The following is a 15121-nucleotide window of genomic DNA, read 5'->3' on the forward strand; positions in this document are numbered from 1 at the left end:
TTTTAAATTCACGTTAAATATTAATGCAATTAAAAATTTACGTGCCTTTTATTTTCACTTTTATTACCGTCCTTTTCTTTTATTTCATTTCCTTTTTTTACATATTTTATTCTATTTTATTGCATTTAAAACACATTTCTGCATCTTTCCGAACACATTCACACTCGCTCGTGACTTTTTATTACTGTTCAAAGTACTCTGGTTTATCATTACTTTTTTTTTCCATAGAAACGACTTTTGGCGTTCAAATATTTTTGTTTGTAGTTTTAAACATAATTTGTTCCTTACTTAAAATACCTCAAATTTTACAGATCAATTTTATAAGAATTAATATATAAAAATTAATACAACAAAATGATTTCATATTTCCAAACAAAAAAAAAATTTAATGGAATTTACATTTTTTTAATGAAAATTTAACATTTTTTTCACCATAGAAATTTTCCTTCAAAAAAAAATGATGAAATTCTAATTTTTTTATTTTCTTATGCTCAATAAATTAATTAAAAATTTCTATGAAAATAAATTCATAAAAATAAAAATTTTTTAATTTTATTAAATCAGCTAATCAAATAAAATAAAAATAATTCGATAAAATCGAAATTTCGTTTACTAACAATTACATAGTCAATCGGAATGATTAATTTGGACACTCATAATTAAATGTATCCAATTGACAAATAAATATTAAATACTAAAGAATAAAATAAAAGTAAATAAATAAATATATCCATTACAAAATCAGTGAAGCATCTTATTTGAAATCCGTCCACCGCTAATTGGCTTGCCAGTTTTGCTCTTGTATACTCTCGGAACGAGCAGCCCGAACTAATTGACAATTTCACACTCGAACGTGGACGGTAATTAAGCTGCCGCATGCAAATCTTTTTCCAACTGTTTCGCTAAAAAAGTATCGGGTGATGCCATACATTTTTTATATCCTCCGCTTTTTCCAGTTAAAGAAACTGAGAAGCCCGAAATACGATTTAGCCTAATGACTACTATTGAAACTTAAAAAAAAAAAAATTTATTGATGTAATTTTTGCAATCAATTTTTTTTAATTATTAAATTAAAAACTTTAAATGTTAAAAAATCCTTTTATCAGAGCATAAATAATATTCATCTAGTGGGCCCATGAGGTTTCATTAATAAAAATTTGCCACTGTTTCTGATGCACTTGGTGCGAGACACTATCTTGTCTCTGGATATATTTTTTTGTTAATATTGTTGATGAGTTACTTTTAAGGAGCTTGAGACAGCATAAAACCCAAGAGCTTTACAAAGTCCAAGAGATGATTACTGTCTACAGGTTCAGATCTCTTGAGCTTAAGAAGAAGAGTAAAGAAAAGAGCGCGAGCGAATAAGTTGTACGAAAAAAAAAGAAAAAAAATGCCAAAAATGAAGATAAAGATGAAACAGACAACAGTGAAGCAGTGTTGATGGGTATTGACGGATATATACAACCTCGTTGATTGATTTTGACATTAATAACAGAAATATCTTCTTCATTCTTTTCATTTATCTGTGATAGTGTACATATTGCCTTTTTTTTTATTTTATTTGTTATTATTATTTTATGTTGGATTAGCTGATGATGGAAAAATGAAAAGAGAGCAACATTTAATTCGATCCGGCAGGAGGTAGCCTCTTTTCTTGATCTGCAATCATGTGGCCGCACGATACCGTAAACTACTTCTATACTGCTGCTGCTGCTGCTGCTGCTGCTGCTGCTGCTGCTGCTGCTGCTGCTGCTGCTGCTGCTGCTGCTGCTGCTGCTGATAGTTACATCTGGACGCGCTAACTCGGGAAATTACGTGTCAGCCGCGCGTCTGATATTTTCAAGAGAAAATAAGACGGCTACTGTCAACGATAACATTTGTGATTGAAGTTTCTGTTTAAGAACAAATATTGAGTAATTTATAATCTCTACAGCAATAATTTTTCTTTAAAAAATTATTAAATATTAAATTGTTCCATGAGGGATTTATTTTGATTAAAATTTTATAAAGTAAATCATTTAAAACTTTTTTGAAAAAAAAATCAGTGGAAGTATTAAATTTTTCATTTTTAAAAATTTTAAATTATTTCATTATGTTTGAATTTAACTTCCTATAAAAAAAAATGTTCTGATCAATGTACAAGCATTTTTTGATAAATATCTTTGGGCCATAAATTAATCGAATAATTCGTAAATTTGAACAATTTCAACTTTTTACAAATCTTTTAAAATACACTAATAAAAAAATTAACTTGATTTAAAAGAAGAAATATTGGAAATAAATAATATAACTGTGGAGAGTTTTTCCATCTTAAGTCAAGCGGAAAAATTCGTGAAAAGAATTTTTCAAGGTTCAAATAAATTTTATTTAATTCAAGAATTTTTTTGCTTGATTTAATATGATATAGAAATCTTTAAAATAATATTCTTGGTTTAAAAATTTATTTCTTGAATTAAGTTGATTTTTCTACTACGGGAAACTAAACGAGTCAAAATTTAAGATCTATATTTATTTAATTTGAATGCCAAGGCAATGGCCGAATGGCAAAAATACAATAGAAAAGTATAAATAGATCTACATGGATAATTTAAAAATATTTGAATTATGGCTAATAGAACAGTGAAAACAATCAAAAATTTGAGAAATGTAATCAGCTATTTACAATCAGTAAAAATGAGGTGAAATAAAAGTAAGCAGGAAATGATAAAATGAGTGTCAGATTAAGTTTAGATTTAAACCACTGCAGAAGACGCCAATTTCAACAATTTGAATCATCATCAGTGAAGCCGGGTATCAAGTTCTTCTTAAGTTCAAAGTCATGGAAAAATTGTTAAGCTTTTGTCTTGAAAGTGTCAATTCTAAGTGCATTGATGACATCAGGTGGTAATTCTCGCCAGAGGCGTATTGATGAAATTAGGAATGAATGTTCGTAGGAGGCAGTTGTAAAATTGGGAATTTTAAATGTGATATTGTTGTGTTCCGCAGCCACTCTCTCGGAACGTCTAATAAAACGTCTGGAGACTCTTCGACAAACAAGCTTTTGAGGAAACTAGGTTCGCCGAAGCTAAAAAGTTTATACAAAAAACAAGTCAAGAAGTAGTACCGCTTTGATTTATAGGATAAATGTTTTCTGAGTAAAAGTGGTGTTAGTTACTCTCTTAAATGGAAATAGTGACTGTCGCTTATGAAATAGCGACTATTCACTATTTAGTAGTGAAAAGTATACCACTATTTAAATTAGTGATCTACTCTGCACTGAAAAAATAGTGAATAGTCACTATTTCGATTTAAGAGAGTACTATTTGAAAATAATATTTAATTTTAACACGTTCGTGTTCGTTTACGTTCGTTTTTTATATTCAATAAATATTTTATTATTGTTACACTGATAAAAAAATTGATTTGACTCAAAAGCCAAAATCTTGAATTGCATTTTGAAACCAAGAATTGCATTTTGAAGAAAATGATTTTCTTGAGTCAAAAGAATAAATTCTTGAGCTAAGAAAATTTTCTTGTTTCAAGAATTTATTCTTTTGACTCAAGAAAACCATTTTCTTCAAAATGGAATTCTCGGTTCAAGAGTTTGACTCTTGAGTCAAGTAAATTTTTTTATAAAAAATTAAGAATAATTATAATGACATGGTTTGTATAAAACTTCCTCGAGATATTTGTGTTTTAGTTATTTTCGTCTAAACTGTTATTTCTGAAACAAAAATCACATAGATCCTAAAATTAAGCATATATAAAGCCTTTTAAGCGGAGTAACATGATCTCTACTCTAGATAAACAAATTTACTTGAAGTTAAATACATTTGACATTTAGCATGTAAAGCATAAAGCGGAATTTCTGTTGGTGGTACAGAAAAGAAGTAACAGTTGCAACATGAAAGTTGCGGAAGAGTATCCAGTTCATGTAACAGTCGATTCTCTTCCCAGTGATAGTCATATAGCAGCGGAGTAGTAGAAACAGCGCAGACGACAGACAAGAGAAGTGAGCTTCAACTCGCCTCAGCGAAGCGTAACAATTATATCTGCACCCGGTTGGAAATCATTTCGGATTTAGATATCGTCCCTTCCGGTCCGGCTGTCAGACGGACGCCATTCTCCTCTATATATACGAATAAAATGTGCGAACGCCGAAGAGAACAACAGAAAACGCCGAAGCAATCCGAACATACTGAAAAATGAAAAGATATGCCATTAAATTATTCAGTGTGTGTGATTTACAAAGTTTTGATTTGAAAAGTATAAAAATATGCGGAGCTTTCAAACTAAATCAAGGATTAATCAAACTTCAATCAACTTTTTCACTGTTTGTTTTTCATTTTAAATTATTTAAATCTCGACAAGTTATTACCGAAACTAATTATAATTGTTAATTAATAATTTAATCGATGAGGAGATTTGTTAATATTTAATAAGGATTATTAACTGTTAATAAATACATTTCTAACAGATGATTTAATAAATAGTTATTAATATTAATATTTTTTTATTTTCAATACTTTTTAATTTGTTGAACAATCAGAGATTATTTATTAATTGTTAATAAATAATTATTAACTGTTGATAAACGCACTTTTATTAAAAATAAAATATCAATTAAATGTGAAAGAACATTAATGTAAATTTAATAAATGAATAAATTGTTTTCAAACAAATGGTTTTAATAATAGTTAACATATTTTTTCATCAATGATTAATTAATTAAGTACAGTCTAGCGGCAACAGTAGTATAGTATATAAATTTTATCAAATTATGAAAGTTTAAACGACCATTATTACTTTGTAAAAGTTTCAGTTTGTTTTTTAGTATTTTTTAAGATTTCCTGAAATTGCAGTTTTCTTCATTTCTTTTTAAATTAAAAAAAAAAGGCTCTGACATTTGATAGAATATTTATAAAATTTATTTTCTAGCGAAGGACTTTTTTTAAAATTTCCATTTAATACCAAACAGTTCTTAAGTTTCTTCGATTCTTTTTTTTTTCCATTTGATCTACGCAGAAAAAAATTTTGCGTCATCAATTGAAAAAAAAATAGAAATCGAAAAAATACCATTCTAAAATTTTCAGGATATTTGCAGAAAATATCAAAGTTTCATATGAAAGAAAGAAAAAAAAATCAAAATGTTTATCATTGAGAAATTCGAAGTTTTTTTGTAAAATATAAAAAATAACGATGATGATAGGTTTGAATAATTTTTTTCGATTTTTTCCCAAAAAGAACATTTAATAAAAAAAATTTTGAAAAAAAAACGTCCCGATAAGTCAATTTTTGAAAAAGTTATAGCAATTTAAACCACACCGTCCATAATCTGCTGGATTTTTAATTTTTTCGAATTGTAAAGCAAAATTTGAAAAAAATTTCCTCGAATTTTTTTATCACAAACCGACTGTATATGTTTTACTTTTAAATTATCTGAAATTGCTCGAATGAGAAAATTAGTCATTATTAAATTAAGTTACATAAATTTTAGTGACAAATGAATTTTTCCTATATCACATGGATATTTCTATCATGTTAATAAAGAAAAAATTCCCATGTTAACATTGGAAAAATTTCTATGTCAAGATAAGAATTTTTCCTATGCAAAAATAGGAAAAATCCCTATTTTTTTTTCGCCGTGTACAAAAAAGTGTTAAATATTTAACATAAAAATTTTTAACATAAAATTTTTCGACGCACTGACGTAAAATTTTTTACTGTGTATGCATAATTTAGATTTTTATCACTTTTCAATAATTATCATTGATTCAATTAAAATTCAACGAAAGAACTTGAGAAATCGTTTAATTTTTTGTCTCTAATTATTTGTAATTATTTAAAACTTTTATGTTATATTAACTTTTGTAGTTAATTAATAGCAAGTTTATCACAAGAGTCTCCTCAAGCGAAAGTTGGTTGTTTAACTGAAACTAAAATTAAACAAAATAATATAGTAAGTAACATAATATTAGGGTAAAATGTTTCCCAATATTCTTGGTAACACAATATTCATAATACCCATACTATACTACACGGTAGGATCTATTGAGAATACAATATAATGCAAGATACAAGGGAGAATAGTAACGAAAGTTGTCTGGTACACGATATACTCTATTCTATATACTCGTTTGATATAGTCATCAGGTATACACATAGCATAGCGCAGTTAGCAAACTACACATAACACGGCGCAAGTGTATGTTGAGAGCAACAAAAGGGATGAAAGGATTAAGCTCACTATACTGATCTAAAGATATACATATATTTAAGTATATATATGCATGCGGTGTCGATGTGAGAGTAAACGAATGCAAGGCCAGTCAACATATCACGTTATCCACTAATGAAGTGCCTCATCAATCCATCGTATCTCGATCCAGTAGCATTTACGATGGTGCTAGTGCACAGAGAACTTAACCCTTTCTCTCTCGTATATAATACTACCAGCAGATAGTAGATAGTAGAAATAGACTACAGAGCAATGCGCCTACTATTTCACTGCAAATTCAACTACTTCTTGAATATGTATAATGTAGTAGAAACCTCTCCGCTTTATTTTTTTACAAAAGAGTTCTCGTTTATCAACTTTTAATTCGAAATTAGAGAATTGTTTCACGTTCAATTCTGGTTTTTTAGAAAAAGCACTTGGGCTATAGTTTATGTTAAATTAAAGAGGGTTAGATGTAAAAAAAGTAATTATTTACAGTCAAAAATATCAAGACAAAAAATTCTTGAATCAAGTAAAATTTATTTAAACCAATAAAAATTTCTTAATTTAAGAATTTTTCTACTCAAATCAAGAAGATGAAATTATTTACTCTCTAAAAAAAATAGACCTCACTGGTGAGGTGTGATTGATCTCTCCCTTTGATCTGGAATCCAAAAAATTACGGATTTTTAATTCGTATAAGTATAGTTATCGCAGGAACAAGAATGATAAAAAATAACTATTTGAAAAAATGGCGCGTAGTTAAAAGTATTTTTTCAAAACGTGTTTTAGATTCGATCAATCACACCCTTGTGTGATTATCTTTACATAGAAATAAAATTTTCAAAATAGCTTAAATTTTAGGCCACTAGACTACCGAGTCCCCTTAAAATCGTTGATATGTTTTTCTAAATTCTCAACTGCACACTGGGAGAAACTGGAACAATTACAGTTTAAAATTTTAATTTTTATAAACTCTGTAAAAATATATTTAAAAATTGTGAAATTATATTTGAAACTGTAAATTATCTAGTTTTGAATTCGGAACTCCGTTTATTACTACAAAAACAGTAATTTCTCAATTTCTCTTTTTTTAAGACAGAAAAATTCTTGAATTAATAAAAATTTATTTAATCCAAAAAATTTGTCGTATTACAAGAATTTTTTTACTTAAGCAAAGACGATGAAGTTCTTCAAAATAATTATTTTGATTCAAGAATTTTTTTTTTAAATCAAATTAATTTTTTTTGTCAGTATAGATTTTTTAACAGAAGTGTTAAGTGCTGAAAGAACTTTAATCGAATTTAAAGTATACTTTCCAAAATTAAATTTTATTTTTTTTAATTTTTTCAATTTTTAAATTACTTGTAATAGAGCAAAAATAAAAAAATTCACAGATTTAAATATCATTATAAATTTAATTATACTGAATGAAAAGAAAAAAGTGTTACAATTTATAACAATAAATAGTTTGACAAATAATTAAATCAATAACGTGTTAAATGACAATGGTTTGAGAATATCAACAACTTGACACAATTTCCACAACTATTAAGAAAGTTCAACGATCCGTCTCAACTTGAGTTTTGAGTGTCTCTTGACTTCAATAGTAGTTAACAACATTTCAATTTTCTCTAACGTCATTCTATTTAAAAAGTTATAAAGAAATTTGCATTTACAAATTAAATTTCACATTTCATTTTATTTCTCTTTTATGCATTATGATCTGATGTTATAAATTTATAATTAATCATTTTGCCGTTTACTATCAACAGACGATTGAAAATAAATAACCGACGATAGTAAATTATTTACGACTGCTGGTATTGTATTTTTATTTTATTTAAAAATATTAGCGACTATAATGGTGACAACACGTTGTTACGGGGCGATTAACTGGGGCCGGGGCCGATAAAGCCACTAAGCGATAACGAGGGGAGGAAGCGATCCCGCGACGCCTCTAAAATCCATCATAAGCTATACAAGTTCGAACAAAACGGTCGAGTATTCAATTGAAGAGCTAAAAACTGTTGAAACTATTGGGGATTAAATCTTTACCGTTTACTAGATTTTTTTACAGTTTTTAAAAAATATTGAATAAAACGGTTGTTTTTTTTATGGATAAGGATTTTAATTGCAAGAGATGTATATATGTTTTCCAATAAATGTAATAGGGTTTTACAAAAAGTACTAGAGAATTTTTTTATTTTATCTATTTTTTATTGTTTTCATACTCCAATGATAATAAAAATGAATCGGTCACCCACAAACTTATTGATTATTGTTTTTTAACGTTGAAATTTAAAATTTTTTGTCACTACATCAAAAAAATTTCTGTGAAAAATTTTTTTGGTGAATATTTAACATTCGTTCGCTGATTTGTATCGAATTTATGTACAAGAGTGTTAAATTTTTTACATAAAAATTTTAAACGAAATGACAAAAAATTTTTTACAATGTAGGAAGTAATTTCAATTTTTTTTTTAATTTATGAATTATTTAATTTAGTTAGATTTTTAAAAATAAAGTTTTTGTCAAATTTTAACGTTTTGGCATCTCAAGAGTCTAGTCTAGAAAATTTACAATTTTTGTGGTCGCAGAAGTTCGAAACTTTCTATTTCTTCTGTGAAAGGTTAAAAAAACAAATTTTTTACGTCTGAATGCATGTAAATTTTTTTTTTTAGAAAAATTTAATTTTTTCAGACAATTTTTACAATTGTAACATTTTTGAGGTGATTGGAACAGAAAAAAATTTTTTCATACGTCTTTTTAATTTAAGAAACATAATACATATCGCGTTACTGATGCCATAAGGACGTATCCCGAAAAAAATACCCTTGAAAAAGCATAAGGGTGTATAAAAAATTTTTTCCGGGAATCGACGTAAATATGCCTGAAACGGGCAGAAATGCAAAAAAAAATTTTGGTATGCCCTTATGACACCTAGGGTACCTACCGGAAGCCATAAGGGCGTACCAAAAAATTTTTTTTTGGGAAACAACGTATTTTTACTGTAAATGTATATAAATGATGAAAAATTTTTTTAATTAAATAAAGAAATTATTACAAATTTCAAATTCCAAAAAATTTTGATCAAAGTTAATTTAAAATTCGTACAATAGGCTGATACGCTTTAATGGCATCTGCAACGCAATATTTTATTTAAAAATTCAATGCATGTTATAAATTTTATGAGGTAAATTTCCACAATTTCAGATAAAAAATTCTGTAAAATTCTAATTCGTTGAAAAATTACTCAATAATTTTTTTATAAATCTAGACGAAAATTTTTCATTATAAAATAAATAATTTTTTAAATTGTAAAATCCTCTTTGCGTGTTACATTTCCAGTAAATTTAACATTCAACTTCGTTAGAATATGAACAATCTAAAGGATCGAGAAAGAAGAAGTAAAATAAAATTCCATTGATTTATTTTAGACTTAACGTTCTGATTTAATATATAACATAAGATTACAATGAATCGAAGGATGAATAATGTGTAAGACTAATAATAGTTACGTGAAGGCAAATTACATCGTTGCTCAACGATAGAATGCGAGGTAGTTTAAGTCGATAAGAAAAAAGATAAAAAATAGTAACAAGAGTCGGGAGCATCTGGTGTCTCAGAAAGAGCTTCGTTTCCTCTTAGAAACTCGTCTGTCTATATATATATATATATATATTTGTATCTTGGATGCATACATGTATATTTATACACATATTCATATTACCTAATAGTCTATTCGATACACGTGAGCAAAAGAGACACCCGATCGCGCAGACATCGTATATAAGGCTTACGAGCTCGAATGGTTATTACGCGTGATTTACTTGTAGGCTCAAGCATAAGATCCACCGGGGCTTTACCCCGTACTTGAGGAATTGTCGCGCAGCTCCGCGAATTCGTAATTCCCATCTTCATATTCACCACCATGAAAAGAGGAATAAAGACCTGTTATAAACTATATTATATACTATACATTATACATTATACATGCCTTTGTATTCCGTATTAAATGTTATAAGTAAGTACTTACTTACTTACTTATATTATGTCTGTACACCTCTATGATGTTTCAAATACATACCTACACTTAGAAAACACTATACCGTTGTTAAAACTTTTATTAAGTATTAAAAATGCATTATGACTAGCCGCCCATGCGAATATTTCGTACAATATAGTCATCAAATTATGGTCATAATGTAATGGGGAAATAAGGCTAGTTTCTTGTCTGAAAAAAATATTTTCTTGATCTAAAAGAAAATGTTTGATGAAAAATTTTCTTGGCTCATTATTAAAAGTGTATTCAATTATCTATATTATAAAGAGAATAAGCAAAGGTCTTAATAAAGATATATAATTAAAAAATGACGTATCTTGTGAACTATTGACATTTTTAAAGATACAAGCTCACCCCGACATTACACTCATCAAGACCTTTCATTTGAGTACCCACATCAATTTTTCATATATTTATATATATTATATATACCTATATATCAAAAATATATGAAAATGCATGTGGGTACTCAAATGAAAGCTCTTGACTAGTGTAACATCAGGATGAGCTTATATCTTAAAAAATGTCAATAGTTAAAGAAGTACAGTGCAATTTAATAAAAGTCATTATTTAATAAAGGAAAATGTTATTTATTTATAATTCACAACTCACGACAGCCACATGAAAAAAATTAACTTGATTCAAAGAAATATTTTGAGCCAAGATAATTATTTAAAACAATCTGTCTTGAATTGAAAAAAAAAAAATCGTGATTGAACTAAGAAATTATTCTTGGTTTAAATAAACTCGACTTATAAGTAACAATAATTTAAAAATTTTATTGTTTGATTCAAAACGGTGAAACTCTTCAAAATGATTTTATTGGTTCAAGATTATTTTCTTTTGTATTAGGGAAAATTTTTATTAATGTAACACAAGAAAAAATTTCACTGTAAAATTTCTAGTTTTAAGAGAATTGTTTTTACTTTCAAAATAATTTAAGTCTTCCTGAGAATTTATCTTATTATATAAAATATTGTAAATTAATTTTAATCAATGCAGTAAATTTTTTTACGATACCAATGGTTAAAATAAAAAATTATATCGAAACTTTGCACCCTCTTAAAAAATCTTAACTTCAATGCAGTAACAAAAATTCAACTGATAAAATCCAATAAAAAATTCTTGGTTCAAAAATTTTTTTACTTTATTCAAAAAACCCTTAATTAATGTTTCCAAATATCTTCATATAGATCAAAAAAATAATTTTATCAGAACGTGAATAAAAATTGTAATTACTTTTTAAATTTTTCATCCCCTAAATGAAAACGCACCAAATAATAATTTGGTCTTTTACTTTTTATAGAATTTCCACGCGGTCAACGAAATTCGTAATAACGGTAACGGACACACGTTCTCTCGTTACGCGTAACGGCTCGACGTGCCAGTAAATGGGGCAAAGCCGTTGCACCCTTGCGACAAGTATGTACATATGTATCGCAGAACGGTTCTGTATATCACGGCACATATCTGAAACGCAGTGGTGATAGTGTCGGAAAATGTCTATGTACACACGCTATATATGAATACATTTCACCACTATGCATTTCAACACGACAGATATACCTGGATATATATGATATGAAGCAGAAGGACATGTAACAGCTTGCTTAAATTCGATCTAAATTCAAAATAGTACGGGAAATTACCATCAGTAGACATGGGTCAGCATCGGTCAGACCGTCATCAGTTCTCTACCTACGAATACAAACTACTGTACACGGAAAACTCGACTTGTACTTGGACTACCTATACATTTTATTTTACTACTGCTGTCGCTGCTTCTTCACTTCCTTCCTACATCTCAACATTTTTTGTCACTCATTTTTTAAAATTTAGTTAATCCTGAAAAATTCTTCTGTCCATGTTTCTTTCCTATTTTATTTAGCCATTTTTTCTTTTTTTTTTTTTTTTCAATTTTTTTTATTTGTTCTATTTCATATCTTGTGAGTTTTTGTAAAATTTTTTTCTTTTGTCTCGTGCAGACGCGCCGGTTGACATCTCGAGATTTACGATTAATACAAGTGTAAAAATTAAGTGGTATGATTTATTGCACTGAACTGTTAGCACCAGGCTCAATAAATTATTTTATATTTTTAATTGCACTTATTATTATTTTATAAAATAACTATTAATTGTTTTTAACATTAATTTTGTGAGAACAATATAAATAAATACAGCTGTTTTTAGCTGTAAGAAATTTGATAAAAAAAATGGGTTGATTTTTAAAAAATTTGAAATTTTGAACTCCGCAAATTAAAATTTTTAATAAACAATTTGAAGACCATGTAATAATTTTATAGCATCAATAGTGGAACAATAAAAAAAATTGAACATTACTTCAACTTTTCAAGGAAAAAAAAAAAAAAAAAAATAAGTTTGGAAAATCCAGAAATGCACGACTCATAATGCTCATTTAATTATGAAATATTAATAAAATAAAATATGTAAAAAAAATATATAAAACAGCTAAAAAAGCACGATAATGCGTAAGCATCAGATTTTTGTTTTATTTTATTAATTGTACATTAATGACATTGAATTAACTAGCCATCCGCATTCGCAAGTTACAGTGTTTCCGGAGTTTCATACATGATGGACAGAAAAATTTTTTGACCTATTTAGAAGTTTTTTTCCGTTTCTATTGCACTAAATCAATTTTTGAAAAGTGTCAAATTAATCTCAATTAAATTATTTTGACAATAGCATGCAAAATATTTTAATTCCGTGAACTAACAAAACTATAATAATAAAAATAGTTGCCGAAATGAGGCGAAAAAAACTTTTCGATCATAAAGCACTGTCTGATGTTTCGCATCATGAGTTGTGCAAAATAGGATAGTAAAGATATTATTTGGTTGATAAAAGTTTAAAAAAATTTTTTTATTAATTGGCCTTAATATTAATACGCAACAAAAAAATCTCTTTGGCATCTTAAATTTCTAATTTTTGGACTGATATGAAAAAAATAAACTTAATTTAACAGAAAAATTCTTGAACCAAAAATCACATTTTTAAAAATTGAATGTAAATTTAAAGTAAATTTTGCTTTACGATTTTTTTCTACTTAACTAAAAATCATAAAACTCTTAAAAATGAGGTTCAAAGTTGGAAAATTTCGCTCTTAAATAAAATTAATTTTTTATCCGTCTACCGATGATAAAAATTCAATTATTTTTCTTTTCACGATCTAAAAACTTAGAAGTTGCACAGAATGCGATTAAAAATTTCTAATAAAGTACACAGAAAAAAAAAATTTCTTGAACCAAGAAAATTATAAGGAAAACTGAAGTTATTTTGGAGCAAGAAGAAATTTTCTTGATTTAAAAAAATTTAACTTCGTTCAAAAAATTTTAACTTCATTCAAGAAATTTTCGATTTAAGAAAATTAACGCTTGACTCAAGATTTTTTTTTTTTTCTGTGTATAAATTTGAGAAATTTCTCCACTTCCATGTAATCACTAAAAATGTAATCTTTTTTAATAAAATAAACTTGTGATGTAAATATAATTGATTTTATCTTTAATTCAATAATTTTATTATCTCACGTATCTATATAAAAAACATAACAGCATCTGTAGACTTGATGGGGTATATTGAATGTAAGCCCTGATTGTCAGTCGCAGCAATGTTTCTGTCTGATTCGCAATTCAATCGGGTAAGCAAAGACGAATCGAAAGTACCGAGTAAAGCGATCGGAGTAAAGTGCTTTCGTCTTGTGAGGATTCAAATAAAATTGTTACTCTACTTCTTCCACTTTCCTCTTGTCTCTTTTCTCATCTCACCCTCTTTCCCAACTTCGCTTCTACTTCAACTTCTACAGACCAAGATCACTACCAGTACTTTTATTGTCTACGGGGGTGTAGTTGATGCCACTGCAGTAAGGTACTGGAGTTTAAGAGCGTTCAGGATTACCTAATTTAAAGGAAAAAAAAAAAAAAAAAAAAGTAAATAATCGAATGCGAATTGATACTCGACTATTAGTTTACTCTTAAAAAGGAAGAGCAAGAGTATAATAGATAAGCAATAAAAAATGATAAATAAATAATCAACAATAAATATATATCTATATCTACATATACATATAAATGAAAAAAATTATTATCGTTTAAAAAGACGGATTATTTGTTATCTTCACTTGCGCACACGCTACTAATGATGTACCTTTCAACTTGGTTTAATCTTTACGGATAAACTGCACTGCAGATAAAGTTAACTCTCTTTTCTCTTTTTTTATTTCTTTTATTTTCATACCCGACTTTTCATTCCTTTTACTTTATATATACAGATATATTACTTATTTCATCGCGTTTACTCACTCATGCGTGATTCCGTTTTGCCAAGCTGACGCTGAAAATCACACGAAAATTTTCTACGCTTCTGGGATAAAATACTTCTTTTTTTTTTTTTTTTTTTTATTATTATTATAATTGTTTTAAAAAAATATTTCATTTAGAGACTGTTTAATGTAATTCTCATTTTACTATTTCCGGAGCTTTTCCTAAAAATAAATTTTATTTAAATATTATACCCAAGTAAACTAGCTTCAACCTCAGGGGAATTATTTTTTACTATTTTTCATGCTTAAAATTATTCTCTAGAATAATTACGCTTCATTATGATGCGATTATTAAAAGAAAAAATGATGTGTTAGCAGATGAAAAAAAAAAATTAAAATCCTACATTTTTAATATTTCTTTGTTGAGGTGTTAATTAAATTGATATAAAAAAATTTCCAAGATCCGAAAAAAATAATTTATAACTACATTAAAAAATCAAATTTGAATCTTTAAAATCTTAATTTGACTTTCAACGACCTGAAAAAAATTCATGAATTAATAAAAACAGAATTGAATCAT

The sequence above is a fragment of the Cotesia typhae genome, unplaced genomic scaffold, assembly GCF_013202065.1.
Source record: "Cotesia typhae breed Kobodo isofemale line unplaced genomic scaffold, CoteBio_Ctyphae scaffold_152, whole genome shotgun sequence".
In the NCBI taxonomy this organism is placed as follows: domain Eukaryota; kingdom Metazoa; phylum Arthropoda; class Insecta; order Hymenoptera; family Braconidae; genus Cotesia; species Cotesia typhae.